The sequence below is a fragment of the Mustela nigripes genome, chromosome 1, assembly GCF_022355385.1.
Source record: "Mustela nigripes isolate SB6536 chromosome 1, MUSNIG.SB6536, whole genome shotgun sequence".
NCBI lineage: Eukaryota > Metazoa > Chordata > Mammalia > Carnivora > Mustelidae > Mustela > Mustela nigripes.
Window position 1 is genome coordinate 221,959,082 of NC_081557.1, and position 15,238 is coordinate 221,974,319.

The 15,238-nt window shown below is 44.9% G+C and overlaps 1 protein-coding gene across 1 annotated transcript in view; it reads right to left on the bottom strand.

Moving 5' to 3' along the window:
* The window catches only part of PPARGC1A (PPARG coactivator 1 alpha), a 662,229-nt gene extending 647,969 nt beyond the window's left edge, over nucleotides 1-14,260 (bottom strand). The window contains exon 1 of the mRNA XM_059381778.1: nucleotides 13,500-14,260. The gene's annotated coding sequence lies outside the window, so the exon portion shown is untranslated. The remainder of the gene's footprint in view (nucleotides 1-13,499) is intronic.
* Between the last annotated feature and the right edge of the window lie 978 nt (nucleotides 14,261-15,238).

Sequence of the window (15,238 nt, forward strand, 5' to 3'; positions counted from 1 at the left end):
TGAGAAAGGAATTGGGGAAAGCTAGAGAGAAATGAGAATGACCTTGATTGTGGAACTTAATCATTATGGCTCTTGTATAAGAGTTTTTCTTTTCTTGAATACCTCTAAGATTTGTTGTGTCTGGGTTCAGACCAGACCAACAATAATGACACATTAGTATATAGTCAACATTCCTCTTCCCTTGGAACTATCTCCAGAATGACAAGACATACTGCTTAGAGTCCAGGCTTATTCCTTGTTTTGAAGTTCAAGTAATTCAGTGAGTAGAACAAGAAAGATTTTTCTGTCTGTAGATCTCAACAGAACAGAAGGAAGTAGGTATTTGCAGATAGACCCTGGAAAAAGAGAAAAAAACATTCATCTGATAACCAGAGTTAAACTCTTGACATAAACTATTTGCTTGGGTCACCTAACACACATTTTGTTCTAGCAACCCAAGGAACTTGCAAAATCTGAAGACAAAAGAAGGTCATCATTGTAGTGAGTATGACCTCCTGACTGATAATGGTCATTAAACAAGGTTTAGTTTGAAGTTTTCAAATGGATGAATACTATACTATGAGAATTCATTTTATAAGAACCTCCACCTAGGACCCTGACATGTAACTCCGGAAGAGTGTAAGTTGGTGCTTCTTTTCTGAGAAGCAATTAACACAAAAGTCTAAAATGTTTATGCCCTTTAACCCGGCAGTTCTACTACTCAGTATTATCCTAAAGAAACAATCATAGATACGCACCAAGTTCAGTCATAACTGCCAACAACCTAAACACCCAATATTTAGGAGGATGGTTAAATAAAGAGTCCTAAAATCACACAGTGGAATACTATAGAGCCATTAAAAGAGATACAAAGGCATATGAAATACGGCATGGCCGTTGGTCATATTTATGGGCTAAAATCAGGTTACAAGAATACTCACATATGATACCAATCAAAAATGAAATACAAAGGCCAAGAACAAAGTACGGAAGTTTGTATGTTAAAATATTACCTGTGATTATCTTTAGGTATTTGCATTATGTATGGATTTGATTTTCCCCTCTTTTCTTTACTTTCCTAAGAAAAATTTCCAAATCAAAATGTATCATATCTATAATAAGAAAAAAATTATTAATATGCTTTTATCAGTTTTATGGCAGTTGACATTCAAAACCAGTGCCCTAGAAAACCAAGTTTACATATATATATTTTTTTTAGGTAGTAAAATATAAAGGAGGAAAGTGTTCCCTATATTTGACAATGCAGAACAAGAGGTATCAGTCCTAATTTTGAGACAAAAACTCCCTTATTTGCAAATATCCTTTTTGGTTGATACTTAAAGGAATATTCTTGCCCCCTCTGTGGTCTGGCAATTGTTTAATTAGGGGCCAATATCTTTAAATTCTCATAATGAGTCAAAGTTTATTATTGCTCTATTCAAATGATCAATAAAGATTTTAGTTAGCACCTATTTCATGCCCAACAAATGTATTTAACATTGTGGGTGGTGCAAATGTTATTTAAAAAAAAAAAATGTGACATTTATAAATCGACTAAGAAAAAAGTTGTAGCTATTTATATACAATGTAGGCATAAAAGGGCTAGTAACAACCAGCATTCCAGAAATGCATACCATTCGAGAAGACTTTTAATTACTGTATATTCCCAAATATATGAGGCATTTTCCTGAAATTCTCCAGAAAAGATGGATATTCAAATATTTCCAAAGGCTCTCATATTATAGGACATTCTCTAATTACTTTATTTAAACAACTAAGTAATGCTTGGGGAGGATTCATTAGCCTGAAAGGACCTCAGTCAATGCTTGTTTGGGACTCTCTGAGAGGTCGCTTGACAGAATCCATTACAGAGAAGGCAGATTTAATATAGATTTAATCCTGGGTCCTGGAGTGAGGCCCCACAATGCAAATGTTTAATATCATTGCAAGAAATCATTTTAAAAATAATTACTTATTACTTATTGAGAATAATTTGTATTTATTTAATATTTACTTTATTTCTGGGTCTGTTTTCCATGCTACTATAATACAAAAATGGTTTCCCTTTCCAAAAAGCAAACCCTCCTTCCATCATAATGATAATGGCAAAGACAGTATCTTACAGCTGACAAACACTCCCCAAAACATCATCGGACTTGGCTATCCTAGTACAGTAAAGGAACGGATACGGCCAGAACTTTGGGAAAATGAACCAGTATTCATTTTAACGCATACAGACAAGGAATCAGCCCATTGTTCTTTAGCAAACTTGTTCTTTAAGACCAGGTTAATCGGGGGAAACACTTTTGTTATTATTTCTAATGCAACTGTTACTAACAGGATCAAAAAAAATCCACTAGCAATGGAGTCCTACTTCCTAAAATAACAAGCCTTTGATAAACATTGTAAAGATGATTCCATTCCCTTTTACAGGTTTTTTTGGCTCTTTTCACAAAGCTATGTAACCCTTTTAGTCTGACATCTCACAAAGAAAGAAGTAAAGGATTTCATTAGCACAACTGCACAGGCCCGGAGTGTGTCCCCAACTTCAGATGTTATTTTACTCTTTAGGTTGGGTGACTAATTTTAACCCAGAAAAAGTTTAGTAATCTATTAAAAGTGCAGGAAGACCCAAAATAAAATTTTACGTTGGACTTAACTCATTAAACTGTCTTCTTGACATTGTCAACAGAGCAGATTTTAAACAATGCAAAGATCTTAACTTTCCAACTAAGTTTAAAGTCTTGCTTGCTTGCTTGTGACAGGGAGACAGAGCAGAGAGCTGGTCTTCTATCTAGATTACTCACAGGATCCAAACTCTGCCAGCTCCTTCCTTTGCTGAGTAAGAGAAAGGGAGGGGGCCTGCTGGAGGGAGATTCACTCTTTGAAGTCCCTACTTGTAAATTTCCAAGGTAGACATGTGAGTTAGGACAGACCACACTCCCTCACCTGTTCTTTCTATAATGTTCTTTATTTTTGCCCCCTAACACTTCACACAGTTTAAAGGGGATAAGGATGGTTGGCTAAACAGAGAAACAGTAGGTAACGGATACATTGATGATACCTGTATATATATGGACACAGAGACCTGTATATATATGGACACAAATGATATTTTATTTATATATATGTCTGTATATATATATATATAATTTTCATATATGTCCTGTGATCTATGTGTCTCCTACTAATTTAGAACTCCTTGAGGACAGCGATAAGCACCTTGTAGGCACAAAATAAATATTGAATGAAAAAGCAATTTTTAAAAAATGGACAACCCTTAACAACTACTCCTTGGCAAATTCTTCTATGTGAGTATCCTTCTACTCACCAGCCCAAATTTTCTCCATTTTTCCAAGCCCAAATCAAATGCCACTGTCTCCTTAAAACCTTCCGTGATTCTTCCCGTCAAAAGTAAAAGGTAAACTCCTCCTCAAATGACCATAGCACTATTCTCTACTCTTTTCTTTTTATTTTAAAATTTATTTATTTACTTGAGAGAGAGAGATGGGGGTGTGGTAGGTGAGGGGCAGCAGGAGAGAGAGAGGGAATCCCAAGCAGGGATTCCGATGCAGGGGCTTGATCTCAGGATCCTAGGATCATGACCTGAGCAGAAACCAAGAGCGAGATGCTTAAGTGGCTGTGGCCCCCAGGCATCCACCAGTCTCTGCTCCTTTCTTACAGCACTACACATTTTCCAAGCTTCTCTGCACATAGGTGGTGCTCTGCCTGTAACCCACAGCCATGCCTAAGGAAACGTGTTTTAGCCCTCTTTGATTCTCCTCTGTCATCCATTGTTTCGTCTACCCAAAGGCAGCCTAGCTCAATAGTTAAAACCCTGGCTTGGAAGCCAGATGCATTAAATCCAAATCCTGGCTGGACCGCTTCCTAGCTGTGTGGTCTCTGTGCTTCAGCTGCCTCGATGGTAACAAGTCATATGTAATCCGAGTAAGAGCACCCACCCCCCTCACAGGGTTATTTTAATGACGACATGAGTCAGTGCACATCAAGCACTTTGCAAGGTTTCTGCAAGTTTCTGGTAGTGTTCGATACATGGGTTCTATTATACCTTACTCCACGTAATGTATTAAGAATCTACTATGTGCCAGACATTCTGCCAGGCTGTCACATCGGTCGGTACTCTATAAATATTTGAGGACTGACTGATAAGACCTAACACTGACTCAGCCCTGCATTAGTCAATCACATCCCTGGATCTTTGCTAACATTCTAGGAGACGGATATCGTGATTCCTCTTTTCATGCAGGAGCAAATGGGGTCCCTTCTGCTCTGAACTGTGCAAGCACATATTAACGGGGAAAAAGTCTCCATAGTGTTCACCTCACAAGCCCTCCAACTTCTAGAGACTTTTTTTTCCATCCCCTCCTGCAGCTCCCTCGACTTCACACGATGCATCCATCTATTTTAGCATCTGTTCAGCCTGACTCCTGTCATTAGATACATTCTCGTGTGTTTATAATGCGCCACTGATTTGTTTCAGACTGAGTCGTGGGATCTAAAAATAAAGTGATGTGGAACATATTTCGTTGCATATTAACTTTAAAGAAATAGATTAATCTTAGAAATAATCAAAAATGAATGATCCACTCAGCTTGTAGCAGTTACCCAAAAAATTAAAAATAAAATCAAAACCCTCAGATGTCCACTTTTCCTCCTTTCTCCTTTCTGAATTTATTAATTGAAGTATATACTTCATAATTTTTTTCATTTTAAAAATTAAGAGGTCCAGTGAGCCCTTGGTGAACCAATCATGCTCTTCCCTGGAGATGCTTCAATGAAGGCAGGATTTATTTATCCTCCGAGTCAAATCCCTGTTTTCAAAAAAATAGCATGGCCTTGCCCTCATCATCCTAAGACGGAACAAAGAGCCATAAATAATGTGACACATATAATGGTATAAAACTGTTTTCTGAAAACTCAGCCATTTAGCCAACCCATCTGTTCTGTCTACTACAGGCTAGGCACGAGGAGGGCCCCAGAGCCCAGGCAGGTGCAGTGCCTTCCTGCACAGAGCTTCCTGGGTAGCGTGGGTGGGGAGCATACACACGAACCAGGACAACACACTGCAGAAGGGCAAAAGAAGGAGGGCTGGCGGTGCAAAGAGAAATTAATTCTCACCCACGTAAAAATAGGACGTCTATTTGACAAATCATTTCAAACATTTCCCCCTTCAACATCCACTCACACACACACACCCATGCAAACTAGTTGCTTCTTTTGTTTCTTTGGAACCTGAAAACACTGTCAATCATCAGCCCTTGGGTGTTTATCTCAAGCCCTCGAGGAGGTTTAGTGACATCGTTTTATTTGATTGCATGTGTTCCTCTATAGCTAAGAAGGGGTTACATATGCAAATATATATACATTTTGATTGCAGCACTAAATAATGAGGAAAACTGCAGTTTATAAAATGCAGTCATTCCACGCCACATTTCATTTTGGAAGAGGGAGGGCTACAGTCGACTGTGAACAATTACCAAATTGTCAATGGAATTCAATAAATGTTGTTTAAAAAAACTAATTATTTGTTACAATAACCAGCTACTATTGCCACTTTGTATTTGGAGGTTTGTAAACTACTTCCATTTGAAATGTAATTGATTCCATTTTTATCATTTGTTCAAGTTTATGTGGTTGTTCTCATCCTAAGAGATGATAACATCTATTTTCAGCAAATTATACATTATAATTCCTCATTCAAAAGCCGTAACAGAAAACAAAATGCTAATTCATGCTGTAAACGAAACTACAGAATCATAATCACTCATTGTTAACATTAGGGACTAAACTGCTACTGGAAATAATAAATTGGAGCAAAATGTGGTAGGGGTTGTTGGTGAGAGTTTTCTAGTTTTCTCTCTTTTTCTTTGTGTTTCTTTTTCCTGTTTTGTTTTGTTGTTACACAACTAACACACTTTCTGATATGCTTTCAGGCAAGACATTACATGGATATTTTGTATTCTTCCAGATATAAGCCCAAAGCTCAATTTCCCCCCTGAGCTATTACCTGAAGTTCGATCCTTCACATGTATGGAAGGAGATCGTGCTCACAAAGCAATCAGAAGTGCACGCAAAAGAGGGGACGCATGTTAGAACTGCACACCTGCTTTTCTCCATTTGGTTGAGCTTCCAAACCTATGCTTCCCTTTATTTCAGCAATCACCAACCAAGTCTCTTCTTTCTCTGCACCCCCATGCCTCTCCTGTATGAGGATCTCTCTGCAACACTCCTTCCCCCGTGTCAAGCTTCCCCTCTGCATCAGGGACTACGTGAAATTTAAAAAACAAACAGAAATCCATAACTGTAATAAATCAGGTCAATTCTTATTAAGAAAAAAAAAATAAGAGAAGGGGGGTCTCTGTTACCATATTCCAGACACTCTGTTTTCCTTAAATAGCTATGCTCAAGTGAAAAGACAGTAGCATCACCTAATGGCATTTCTCCTTCCCTTTAAAAAAAACAAAAATCCAAAAGAAAATATTTAAATATAATTATTAAATCAAAAATGTGAATTCTTTGAATGGACCAAAAAGTCACACTGCCTTCTAGAGTAAATCACTTTTCTGCTGCCCTTTTATTTAATGCCGTCTGCTGTCCACATTTACCTCTTCACTGGCAAAGTGTGATCATTGATTTCCTATGGTCTCTCTGGAAGGAAGTTCTGCTTCCTTGATGATGACTACAAAGGGTAGGTGACCCCATTCTCATTCCAATGCAAACCCTGCACTTTTACATTTCCGCTAGGGCCAAAGGAATGTGAAAACAGCAAGAAACCCTGTCCTCTTCCTAGAGCTGTCTTGCTGTAACTACTGACATTTAATGTTTTCCCTCCCCTTTCCACGACTATATTTTGGAAGATCACAATATCAGGGATGAACCAGTAAGGGGCATTAGTTCATGATGGACATAAATGTTAGATGGGTGATTCAATGCAAAAGACACCTATTATAACACGGCCATGCTGAAAAAGTTCAGGACTAAAGGGCAAACATAACTAAATACAGGACAAACCCAACATGCTGTGGGTTTGCTTACAAAATGAGAGTAAGTCTATGCCAAAAAATATATGTATTTAATACCTACACACACACATATAGGACCGGGTTTTGATGCATCTGAGTAATTATTTATAAAATTATCCTATTCGTGAATGTTAAAATTACATTTTTTCTATAGAGTGTTATTTTAGCAATATTCGCATACATTTGTAATGGGCCCTTTACTAAGTCATAATTATCTGAGGTTGGGAGCTGGCAACCTAAAGACCCTGTCTATCCCTAAAACTGGATCGAGGGGCACCTGGATGGCTCAGTCTGTTAAGCATCTGCCTCCGGCTCAGGTCATGATCCTGGAGTCCCAGAATCAAGTCCCTCATGGGACTCCCTGCTCAGCAGGGATCTGCTTTTCCCTCTGACTCTCTCCCATCTCATGCTCCCTCTCTCATTCTCTTTCCTTCAAATAAATAAATTCTTTAAAAATAAAATAAAATAAAGCTGGATCAACCACTCATTCAAACCAAGAACAATGGCAATCTCAAACATTAAGTCCATCACCAAGAAAAAATAAGAAAATCAGATAGTTATGGTTGATTTTGCTGAAACGGATGACTTCACCTCATTTACCAAAGAGAATTTTATCTGGTTATGTTAATAACCAGGAAACAAAATGGGCAAACCTGCGCACACGAAGGAGATCTTCACTATTTCATAAAACTGGCAAATGAAGGACACCATCACAAACTTGCTGGAAATGTACATGTGGCCGCGTGATGTTTTTACACTGCACTGGAGAGGAAGAAGTGTCGAAAGTAAGAATTAGCTGGCACTGTAGGCTCTGAAACCAGACTGCCTGGGAGATATCCCAGTTTTGCCCCTACCTAGCACTGATATCTTATACAAAATATTTAACTCTCTGAGCCTTATTTCCTTTATCTGTAAAATGGGAATAATAAAAAAAAAGGACCTAATTCACATGTTGTCTTAGAGATTAAATTAATCAAGTACATGTAAAGTGTTTGAAACAGCATTAATTAACAGTAGCTCTCGTCACTGCTGCTTGTTTCCTAAGTTTTAGGTTAACAGAATTTTACAAAGAAAAGCAAACAGTATTTCCAAGCTGGTGCCTTAGGAAAGCTAGACTTATTGGAAGGACCACAAGGAACTGAAGACATTACAAGTCTCTTTTGCTTTTCTTTCTACCTAGGAGAAATCCAATGTTGGGAAAACTGGGGTAAGGTGAGCTGGATTTCAAAGTAGATTTCTAAAAAGTGTTTAAGGTAAATGTATAGAAATGCATGTAAAAATAATTTTACGGTTCATCTGTACATCTTCAAGGAAATAAAAATGCTTAAAATGTATAGAAATCCAGTTTATATTTTCTTGAACTTTAAGATACTGCTTTTCTAACAGTCTTGTAAATGCAGGACATTCCCAAGTTTTGGCTCCTCTCCGTGGATCCAAACATTGTTACTATTTTAAAAATTACGAAATATCCAGAGAAGAGAGGAAAAAAAATACTGAGTTTTTTATAGTACTTGGACTGGATGGAGAAGTGTTCCTCAGTGGGCTGCTTTCTGCTCTGGCTATCCATATTCATGGAAGTTATGCCAAGCCAAAACAAAAAACAAAAACAAAAAAAAATAGGCAGTCAGCAGAAGTTGTCAACAACTTACCCACATCCTTTAATGATTCTGCACTGAAACTTCTATCCTGCTTGAAAAGACAGAGTGAGTACAAAGAATTACAGGTACTGGCAACAAAAGCCCAGGGCTGAATTCAAAACAGTCACTGCCTACTCCATCCAGAAAGATAGTGTGTGTCCCTAAGGATGCCATTTTACATTTCTGGTCTGTATGTGAGGGAAAGTGAGGGAGTGGTGGGGGTTGGGCTGAGCGGTGGGTAAGAAAAGTAAAAGAGCAGACTCAAGCCTGGTGGTAGTATTTTTTCACAAACTTGGGCTGAGCTATCCAGTAACCAAAGAACTGGTCAATCAGGTGAGTAAAGTCAGATGTCTGGCCTCATGGATATCCAAGCAGTGAGCTAATTGGCTCCATTTTTCACTTTCCATTCATTGATTCAATATCATACAGACCTGGCCTGCTTCGATTTGGGCTTCCAGAGTGACAACTAAATAAGGTGACCCAGGTCCAAACCAGCAAGCAGTAATGACCGCTCCACAGTCAGAGTCGTGATGGAGACAGAAAAGCTCAAACATCTACAGGAGAGACTCGCAGGTTGAAAAGCACAACATAAAAAGATAATGCTGGGTTTTGGAAGCTTGCACTACTGCCATCCCTAGGCGTGAAACTGTAAATTAAAGAATGGTCTGCTGTCTGCTGCATGGAGCCAAATCAGAGACATTTCACATACACACTTTAATTGGGGTTTTCATTCTAATTGAAGAAATAAATTCCACCAAAGCAGATGCTTCCCCCCCACACACACACACTCGCACTATGGTATGTTTTGCACTTTGGCAAGTAGGTGCAAAATATCTGCAACATGGTCTCTTCAGATATAAGATGGGATTTCCCAGTTTTCAAATGGTAACAGATGCAGTTTCGGCTCTCATACACATTGGGCTCTCTCCAAAAAAAATCACCCCAATTCCCCCTCCCCCAGCCTTGGTGATAAAATGTCACAGGGGAAAAAAAAAAAAAAACTAAACTAAAAAAATCTTCCAGTCGAAGATGATTCAAGGCTGGGTTGGAGGTTTTGTTTTGGGGTTTAGTAACGAACAAATGCCCCAGTTGTTTCCAAATTTCTCGATTTCTATATAAAGAACCCCCACCCTCATTATTTTTTTCACTGGCTTGTTTATAACCAGAGGTGTCATAATCATGTTTCTTGTGAAAATAAAAGCAAATCAAAATGCCTTGTGATTCCAGGAAAAGAGGTTCTTAGGGAGACATGCCTGCCTGCTATTGATGTTGTAAAAAGGCTCCTTTTACATGGTATTAGATGTTGAGAGCACATCATATTGATCTAGAAATAAAAAGCTTGATTTTTTTTTTTTAGTACAGTCAACCCTTACCTTCATAAGCACTTTATAACACTAGGAAGATGGTTTTATTTTTAATTGAGGAAGAGTAAACAAATTACATTTGAAGAGCATTGCTATTTTTAGGGAATAGAGGATTTGTAAGCTTTTTGGCAGCAATTCAGGTAAAAATCATGAATAAGTCTCACTCTTTCAAATTTGGCCCAGGCCTCCCCACAGCAGCCCTGCCTGAGTCCAAGATGAGTTTTAGTGTTGCCTTTGTTTTATCCTGTTTCAGCGGAGGAAGAGTTGGGAGCAGGTTTCTCAGTTCTGTGCCTAGGCTCAACCGCTGAAAATGTGAACTGTGGAGCACTAGGAACCTAGGTCCTTATGCACATACATTCTTCAGCCCTGAAAATGGAGAGCCGGCCGCGTTGGAAACCGCAAATCCTGGCAAGACGCACTGCCTGGCTGCGTTCACCACCAAAGATTAAAGCTTCCGTAGCACTTGAGGGCACCTCAGTCTAATGACGTACATCTCTCATTTGTTTCTGTACTTTATCGTAAAGTTCATACCGTACCACTGGAAGGAGATCAATATTTCAAATAATCTCCCTTTCCCCACCACACAATTCCACCGCACTGAGAGTAGCGCGCCACCCAATACCAGCCTGCGAGCGAATCATCCAAGAGCAGCGCCAGCTGCTTTATCAGAAATTCTTTCCTAATTTCTTAGCAACACGAGTCTTCCTTTCTAGAAGATCTTGCCTTTTGGGAAAAAGCTTTTCCAAATCAAGTCAAACTAACTTCACCCGAGGAAACCGACAGTTTTCCTCTTTTTTAAAATGTTCCCCCTTACCCCCCGCCTTCTCCGGCTCTCGGCTCCCTTTACTCTGACCCTGCCCATCTCCCCTCCCTCTCGCCCACCTCCTTCGGTTTCCAAGGAGTTTGCACGTGATTGCCAGTCCTGAAAATTCGGGCCGCGTCCCTTCGCTTTTAAACGCTCTCCAAAGACTTGTTTCCTATTTTATCCAAGATGTTGCCAAAGCTCCCACCGCTGTAAAGCAGTTTCACCGCGAGCTTCCTTCCACCCTTCCTTTCTCTTTTCAGAGGAAAACGCAGTGCCCGAGTTTCGCGGCCTCGAGATACAGGTCGGAGGTACGCGCCTCGAAACTTATCCCAACGCATCTGACTCCGGGACTGGGAGCGCGGTGCTGCCAAGGAATCCCCGAGTCCCAAATGCCCGCCAGGGTGGCTCTGGGTGTGAGGGTCTAGGCTTTCCTACTCGTCTTGGTCCTTAAAAGCGAGCTGGGGTTGGTTTCTGACTCATCGACAATCACAGGCGCGCGCGCACACACACACATACACATGCACACACACACACACACACACTCTCTCTCTCTCTCTCTCTCTCTCTCTCACACACACACACACACACACACACTCGCACACGGGCGCGCGTACTCCCGCTCCTGGAGAGCACGAGTTGGCCGAGCCGGAGCGGTCGTTGGCTCCCGGCTACCGAGAGCCGGCGCGGGGAGGCACGGAGAGAGCACCGGGGCCCCGCAAGACAGGGCAGGGTGGCCTGAAGAAAGCCCCCTGCACCGGCCACGAGCAGCCAGGGCACCCCCCACCCCACTCCGAGTCGCCTAACTCCAGCCAGTCCGACCACACCGGCAGTTCTTCAAGTTTCTACTCACAGCGGGCCTCCCCTTTCCCGGCTGCCTTGCCCCCAAACCCTCACTTCACGCGCCTGGGCCGCCCTCTTGCCCCACCCGCAGCTCCGCGCCGGGTACGCTTCCCCGGGGCCGCCCAGACGCCCCCACCCGCGGCGGCGGCCCGGCAGTCTGGCCGGAGCTCGCCGCCGCCTCCCTCTGCTGCTTGCCGTGGCGGCAGGAGCTTCTCTGGGGCTCCCGGGCCGCCCTTATGTATTATTCACTCGGATGGCCGCGGCGCTTTCCGGAGAGCTCTCACGGAGACGCCAGGGCTTCGGCCGGCAACTACTAGTTTGGGGATTTCCGTTTCTTAGAAACTGAGGGTAAGGAGGGGGCGGCAGAGCGCATTTTGGGGTTGTTTTGCTTTGGGGGGGGGGTTGGCTTTTCAGCCTGGAGCTCACACGAGCGCGCTGCGCCTCGGGCCCGGGAGGGAGCGCGCCAGAGCCGGCGAGTGCGGCGGGCAGCCCCGCGAGCGGCCGAGGCTGGCTGGTAGACTGGGAAAAAGAGACGCCGCGGCTGCCGGGTGAGCCGGGCCGAATAGATCTCTTTTCCTAGACACCCCCAACGCCCCGCCGCGCGGCTCCCCCCGCGGCGTGCGCTCCGCGGGGCCCGGGAATCCCCCGCGCCCTGGAGCCCCGACCGCCCACCGAGTTGCTGCTGCCTTTCACCATTGCTCTTCACCTCTCCTCCGGCCCCAACTTTCCCTAGCCTGGACATGCGCGTGTACGTACACACACACGCACACACACACTCAGGCGCGCGCGCGCACACACACACACACACACACACACACACACCCCTCCCCTCCCTGACTCCAGCTCCACTTCCCCGCGTAGTTTGGAGATGACAGATGCCTGTAGACTTTCACCAAACAAGCGGTGGGGGCAGCAGACTACAACAGTTATTTAATTAAAAGGCATTTTTCCTCTCTCTCTTTCTCGCTCTGGCTCCCAGAATAGCTTTTGCACCCCTAGACCCTGAGCACACTCCTGTCTCTCCAGGTTACGGGTGTCCGGCTAACACCCATCTCCTTCCACGCCCCCCCTTCCGGCGTCTACCTCTAGCTTCCACGGCCCCTCCACCCCGGATTCACACCGACTTGCACACCTACAGGCCGGCGGCGGGGAGCGTCGAGGGCACGATGCAGCTGGACTGCATTGCACAGTCATCAAAGTTAAGTGTGTGTGTTTGTGGGGTGCCTGTGCGCGCCAGGGGAAGCGCCGGGTCACGGGCGCCGGAGCATCCACCCCCCCCCCCGCCTCCGCGGGGTCAAGGGACGCCTCCACTTGAGATTGCAGCCATTTTAGGGAAAGAGGTGGCTCTGGGCCCTGGGGTGGCGGGGGGGGGGGGGGGGGTGGAAGGGGAACAGCACGTCGCGGGGGACTCACAGCTCCGCAGCCCCTCGGCGCAACTGGAGGGCGGGCAGGCGCCGGGCGCACAGGGGCGCGGCGCCCGCGGCGACTTGGGGAAGGTTGCGCTCGAGTTCCCTGGTTTTGCCAGGAGTTGTTCGGGGTAACGTGCTGGCTCCTGCCTCTTCCTCGGGTTTCCGCTGGGTTAGGAGGTGGTGGCGGGTGGAGGCAGATTGGGCACGGGAGGAACGCTACTGCCCCTGGAGACTGGAGAGCTAGCTCTGGGGACTGGGGGCACCTCCTCTCGCCGGTTGGCACTGACCCAGACAGTGCGACCCACTTGGCCCCCGGGCCTCCCCACCCCCTCCCAAGCCTCTGCCTCCCCCGCCGAATGCCAAGTGAGAGCGCGGCAGGGGGCACAGGGCGCGACGCCGCCGGGCCCCGAGCCACCCCTTACCTGGTTGGAAGGGGTTTCCCAGGAGGAGCCGTAGTTGTAAAAGAAGGAAGAGAAGAAGGTGTCTTCCGACAGCCCGCAGCCCGCCATGCTCTGGATGCAAATAAAATGAGGAAAGAAAAAAAAAAAAAAAGCACACACACAAAAGCAACCAAAAATTTTCAAAATCAAATTAAACCAATAAGCGAAGAAGAAATTCTCTCGAAAATAAAGAGAAGGAGGGGGAAGGGAACGGCAAAGGGAACGCAAACTCTCGGCGGTGCTCGCTCTCCGGGTGAGGAGGGATGCTCGGGCTGCCGCTGCCGCCGCCGCCGCCGCCGCCGCCGCCGCCGCCGCTGCCGCCTTCTCAAGACCGTACCTACAGAGGTTCGTCCTGACTTGGGCAGCCGCCGCCGCCGCCGCCGCCTGTGCCGGCTGCGTGTGTGCGCGCGTGTGTGTGTGCGTGTGCGTGTGTGTGGTGTGTGCGCGCAGAGCGAGAGACCGCAGGGGAAGCGAGAGGGCGAGAGAATGAGCGAGCCGGGTTGGAGGGCGCAGAGGCAGAGCGGGCGGGCGGGCGTGTGCGCGCGGGGGTGCGTGCGTGTGTGTGTGCGCGCGTGTGGCTGGGTGTGCGTCTGTTTGGGGAGCTCACCGGAGAGCCGGGGCCGTCACGTGGGCGCGCTGACTCCGCCGGCTGCCGGGGACAGCCTGTACTACAGCCCCGGCCTCTAAATCAGCCCGCGCCGCCAGACCTTTGCAGCCCCCCACCCCCACGGCGGGCCGTGAGCGCCCCGGGACGGCAGGGGGCGCGGGTGCGGCCGCGGGCAGGTGGGCGCGAGGGGAGGAGGACAGCAGGATGCCGGTGGAGACGCACAAGTCCCTCGCTACGCCCCGCACCCTCCCGGCAAGCCTTCCTCCCGCCCTCTTTGAAGATTTTTTTTTTTTTTTTAAATTCCTAAAATTGCTTTCCCGTGCAGAGACCCCTCTTCCAGCCATGGGGAAATTATTTTCACACAGTTGCTGTGTCTCGATTCCCTGTGCCCCTCGTCCCCCGCGTGCGCACACGCAGGCACACACATAGACTCGTGGCCACCTCCTCCCATCCCAAATGCAAACCCACTTCCTTTCGCCGGTTGCTGTAGTTAAGCTAAGTCAATGCTACATCAAACTAGGCTAGGCTGAGAAAACTGGAAAGTGGATTTAGGGGACAATACTGCCCCAGCAGGAAGAAAGGCTCTAGCCTAGCATTCTGTTGATTTAACAGTTTAAAACGAAAAGGGATTTTGTAGGTTCTGCATCTAAAACTCTGGCCCCTTGAGTCGCAATTCTTTAAATGGAGCTCTTCTCTTAAGTCTGCTGAATGGTCTAAAAATATAAACGAATATAATCCCCCCCCACCTCAAAATGGTATTTTAGGACTAAACCTTTTTCTCAATTTTAATAATTGAGTAGTCAAAAGTTGTTTTTTTTTTTTTTAATGCAAAAAGCCATTCTTTACCTGCTCTCCCGAATTTCTTATACAGATCTTTCTAGTGAGTAAAATTCAAATAAAAATGGGCAAATCGGTGTAAGATGCCTCTTACAAGTATGTGAACACAGGAAAACTTGAAACAATCTGTTATAGGCAATTTATATCGTTTTCTGTCTGAATTCTTTTTCCAAATGCTGCCCATTTTTATTCAAACCAATTGTGTTTTTCCAAGACTTCACACTTCCTCCTGCAAATTCCCCACTTGAGGTTGAAATCCTCTGTGAAATAAACATTT